We start from the raw sequence: 6,000 nt of genomic DNA on the forward strand, positions 1-6,000 counted from the left end.
TCAGGCCCTGAGGCACATATGCAAATCCTGAAGAAAAGCTGATCTCTCTGCCCTGTGGACCTTTCCTTAATGGCCCTAATTGCTTTGTCTCTTAGCAATTCAATAATCCATTAGATCTCTGAGGAGGGCCCTTTTTTTTTTTTTTTTAATCCTTTTTTCTTTTTCTAAAACAATTACTCTAAGAAGCCCAATACAGAAAGATTCAAAGACTTGCAATTTGGGCAGGTCAAGTCAAGAGCAGAACTAGGAGAGCTCTGAGACAAAAGGCAATAATCCAGTGGCTTAGAAAATTCACTAAACACCACAACTTCCCAAGAACAGGGGGGTGTCCGCTCACAGCCATCATCCTGGTGGACAGGAAACACTCCTGCCCATCGCCAGCCCCATAGCCCAGAGCTGCCCCAGACAACCCAGTGTGACGGAAGTGCTTCAAATAACAGGCACACACCACAAAACTGGGCATGGACATTAGCCTTCCCTGCAACCTCAGCTGATTGTCCCAGAGTTGGGAAGGTGGAGCAGTGTGAATTAACAAAGCCCCATTCAGCCATCATTTCAGCAGACTGGGAGCCTCCCTATACAGCCCAGCAGCCCAGAACTGCCCTGACATAGCACAGTCATCCCTCAACAGAGGACCCGGGGTGCACAGCCTGGAAGAGGGGCCCACTTGCAAGTCTCAGGAGCCATACGCCAATACCAAGGACTTGTGGGTCAGTGGCAGAGACAAACTGTGGCAGGACTGAACTGAAGGATTAGACTATTGCAGCAGCTTTAAAACTCTAGGATCACCAGGGAAATTTGATTGTTAGAGCCACCCCCCCTCCCTGACTGTCCAGAAACACGCCCCATATACAGGGCAGGCAACACCAACTACACACACAAGCTTGGTACACCAATTAGACCAGACAGAATCTCTCCCCCACTCACCAAAAAGGCTAAGCAGGGGAGAACTGGCTTGTGGAGAACAGGTGCCTCGTGGACGCCACCTGCTGGTTAGGTAGAGAAAGTGTACTCCACGAAGCTGTAGATCTGATAAATTAGAGATAAGGACTTCAATTGGTCTACAAATCCTAAAAGAACCCTATCAAGTTCAGCAAATGCCACGAGGCCAAAAACAACAGAAAATTATAAAGCATATGAAAAAACCAGACGATATGGATAACCTAAGCCCAAGCACCCAAATCAAAAGAACAGAAGAGACACAGCACCTAGAGCAGCTACTCAAAGAACTAAAGACGAACAATGAGACCATAGTACGGGATACAAAGGAAATCAAGAAGACCCTAGAAGAGCATTAAGAAGACATTGCAAGACTAAATAAAAAAATGGATGATCTTATGGGAATTAAAGAAACTGTTGACCAAATTAAAAAGATTCTGGACACTCATAGTACAAGACTAGAGGAAGTTGAACAATGAATCAGTGACCTGCAAGATGACAGAATGGAAAATGAAAGCATAAAAGAAAGAATGGGGAAAAAAATAGAAAAAATAGAAATGGACCTCAGGAATATGATAGATTATATGAAATGTCCGAATATAAGACTCATTGGTGTCCCAGAAGGGGAAGAAAAGGGTAAAGGTCTAGGAAGAGTATTCAAAGAAATTGTTGGGGAAAACTTCCCAAATCTTCTAAACAACATAAATACACAAATCATAAATGCTCAGAGAACTCCAAATAGAATAAATCCAAATAAACCCACTCCGAGACATATACTGATCACACTGTCAAACACAGAAGAGAAGGAGCAAGTTCTGAAAGCAGCAAGAGAAAAGCAATTCACCACATACAAAGGAAACAGCATAAGACTAAGTAGTGACTACTCAGCAGCCACCATGGAGGCAAGAAGGCAGTGGCACGATATATTTAAAATTCTGAGTGAGAAAAATTTCCAACCAAGAATACTTTATCCAGCAAAGCTCTCCTTCAAATTTGAGGGAGAGCTTAAATTTTTCACGGACAAACAAATGCTGAGAGAATTTGCTAACAAGAGACCTGCCCTACTGGAGATACTCAAGTGAGCCCTACAGACAGAGAAACAAAGAAAGGACAGAGAGACTTGGAGAAAGGTTCAGTACTAAAGAGATTCGGTATGGGTACAATAAAGGATATTAATAGACAGAGAGGAAAAATATGACAAACATAAACCAAAGGATAAGATGGCTGATTCAAAAAATGCTTTCACGGTTATAACGCTGAATGTAAATGGATTAAACTCCCCAATTAAAAGATATAGATTTGCAGAATGGATCAAAAAAAATAAACCATCAATATGTTGCATACAAGAGACTCATCTTAGACACAGGGACACAAAGAAACTGAAAGTGAAAGGATGGAAAAAAATATTTCATGCAAGCTACAGCCAAAAGAAAGCAGGTGTAGCAATACTAATCTCAGATAAAATAGACTTCAAATGCAGGGATGTTTTGAGAGACAAAGAAGGCCACTACATACTAATAAAAGGGGCAATTCAGCAAGAAGAAATAACAATCGTAAATGTCTATGCACCCAATCAAGGTGCCACAAAATACATGAGAGAAACACTGGCAAAACTAAAGGAAGCAATTGATGTTTCCACAATAATTGTGGGAGACTTCAACACATCACTCTCTCCTATAGATAGATCAACCAGACAGAAGACCAATAAGGAAATTGAAAACCTAAACAATCTGATAAATGAATTAGATTTAACAGACATATACAGGACATTACATCCCAAATCAGCAGGATACACATACTTTTCTAGTGCTCACGGAACTTTCTCCAGAATAGATCATATGCTGGGACATAAAACAAGCCTCAATACATTTAAAAAGATTGAATTTATTCAAAGCACATTCTCTGACCACAATGGAATACAATTAGAAGTCAATAACCATCAGAGACTTAGAAAATTCACAAATACCTGGAGGTTAAACAACACACTCCTAAACAATCAGTGGGTTAACGAAGAAACAGCAAGAGAAATTGCGAAATATATAGAGATGAATGAAAATGAGAACACAACATACCAAAACCTATGGAATGCAGCAAAAGCAGTGCTGAGGGGGAAATTTATAGCACTAAATGCATATATTAAAAAGGAAGAAAGAGCCAAAATCAAAGAAGTAATGGATCAACTGAAGAAGCTGGAAAATGAACAGCAAACCAATCCTAAACCAAGTAGAAGAAAAGAAATAACAAGGATTAAAGCACAAATAAATGACATAGAGAACAAAAAAACAATAGAGAGGATAAATATCACCAAAAGTTGGTTCTTTGAGAAGATCAACAAGATTGACAAGCCCCTAGCTAGACTGACAAAATCAAAAAGAGAGAAGACCCATATAAACAAAATAATGAATGAAAAAGGTGACATAACTGCACATTCTGAAGAAATTAAAAAAATTATAAGAGGATATTATGAACAACTGTATGGCAACAAACTGGATAATGTAGAAGAAATGGACAATTTCCTGGAAACATATGAACAACCTAGACTGACCAGAGAAGAAATAGAAGACCTCAACCAACCCATCACAAGCAAAGAGATCTAATCAGTCATCAAAAATCTTCCCACAAATAAATGCCCAGGGCCAGATGGCTTCACAGGGGAATTCTACCAAACTTTCCAGAAAGAACTGACACCAATCTTACTCAAACTCTTTCAAAACATTGAAGAAAATGGAACACTACCTAACTCATTTTATGAAGCTAACATAAATCTAATACCAAAACCAGGCAAAGATGCTACAAAAAGGGAAAACTACCGGCCAATCTCCCTAATGAATATAGATGCAAAAATCCTCAACAAAATACTTGCAAATCGAATTCAAAGACACATTAAAAAAATCATACACCATGACGAAGTGGGGTTCATTCCAGGCATGCAAGGATGGTTCAACATAAGAAAATCAATCAATGTATTACAACACATTAACAAGTCCAAAGGGAAAAATCAATTGATCATCTCAATAGATGCTGAAAAAGCATTTGACAAAATCCAACATCCCTTTTTGATAAAAACACTTCCAAAGGTAGGAATTCAAAGAAACTTCCTCAACATGATAAAGAGCATATATGAAAAACCCACAGCCAGCATAGTACTCAATGGTGAGAGACTGAAAGCCTTCCCTCTAAGATCAGGAACAAGACAAGGATGCCCGCTGTCACCAGTGTTATTCAACATTGTGCTGGAAGTGCTAGCCAGGGCAATCCAGCAAGACAAAGAAATAAAAGACATCCAAATTGGTAAAGAAGAAGTAAAACTGTCATTGTTTGCAGATGATATGATCTTATATCTAGAAAACCCTGAGAAATCGACGATACAGCTACTAGAGCTAATAAACAAATTTAGCAAAGTAGCGGGATACAAGATTAATGCACATAAGTCAGTAATGTTTCTATATGCTAGAAATGAACAAACTGAAGAGACACTCAAGAAAAAGATACCATTTTCATTAGCAACTAAAAAAATCAAGTACCTAGGAATAAACTTAACCAAAGATGTAAAAGACCTATACAAAGAAAACTACATAACTCTACTAAAAGAAATAGAAGGGGACCTTAAAAGATGGAAAAATATTCCATGTTCATGGATAGGGAGGCTAAATGTCATTAAGATGTCAATTCTACCCAAACTCATCTACAGATTCAATGCAATCCCAATCAAAATTCCAACAACCTACTTTGCAGACTTGGAAAAGCTAGTTATCAAATTTATTTAGAAAGGGAAGATGCCTCGAATTGCTAAAGACACTCTAAAAAAGAAAAACGAAGTGGGAGGACTTACACTCCCTGACTTTGAAGCTTATTATAAAGCCACAGTTGCCAAAACAGCATGGTACTGGCACAAAGATAGACATATAGATCAATGGAATCGAATTGAGAATTCAGAGATAGACCCTCAGATCTATGGCCGACTGATCTTTGATAAGGCCCCCAAAGTCACTGAACTGAGTCATAACGGTCTTTTCAACAAATGGGGCTGGGAGAGTTGGATATCCATATCCAAAAGAATGAAGGAGGACCCCTACCTCACCCCCTACACAAAAATTAACTCAAAATGGACCAAAGATCTCAATATAAAAGAAAGTACCATAAAACTCCTAGAAGATAATGTAGGAAAACTTCTTCAAGACCTTGTATTAGGCGGCCACGTCCTAGACTTTACACCCAAAGCACAGGCAACAAAAGAGAAAATAGATAAATGGGAACTCCTCAAGCTTAGAAGTTTCTGCACCTCAAAGGAATTTCTCAAAAAGGTAAAGAGGCAGCCATCTCAATGGGAAAAAATTTTTGGAAACCATGTATCTGACAAAAGACTGATATCTTGCATATATAAAGAAATCCTACAACTCAATGACAATAGTACAGACAGCCCAATTACAAAATGGGCAAAAGATATGAAAAGACAGTTCTCTGAAGAGGAAATACAAATGGCCAAGAAACACATGAAAAAATGTTCAGCTTCACTAGCTATTAGAGAAATGCAAATTAAGACCACAATGAGATACCATCTAACACCGGTTAGAATGGCTGCCATTAAACAAACAGGAAACTACAAATGCTGGAGGGGATGTGGAGAAATTGGAACTCTTATTCATTGTTGGTGGGACTGTATAATGGTTCAGCCACTCTGGAAGTCAGTCTGGCAGTTCCTTAGAAAACTAGATATAGAGTTACCATTCGATCCAGCGATTGCACTTCTCGGTATATACCCGGAAGATCGGAAAGCAGTGACACGAACAGATATCTGCACGCCAGTGTTCATAGCAGCATTATTCACAATTGCCAAGAGATGGAAACAACCCAAATGTCCTTCAACAGATGAGTGGATAAATAAAATGCGGTATATACACACGATGGAATACTACGCGGCAGTAAGAAGGAACGATCTGGTGAAACATATGACAACATGGATGAACCTTGAAGACATAATGCTGAGCGAAATAAGCCAGGCACAAAAAGAGAAATATTATATGCTACCACTAATGTGAACTTTGAAAAATGTAAAACAAA

This window comes from Choloepus didactylus, chromosome 22 (assembly GCF_015220235.1).
Source record: "Choloepus didactylus isolate mChoDid1 chromosome 22, mChoDid1.pri, whole genome shotgun sequence".
NCBI classification, from domain to species: domain Eukaryota; kingdom Metazoa; phylum Chordata; class Mammalia; order Pilosa; family Megalonychidae; genus Choloepus; species Choloepus didactylus.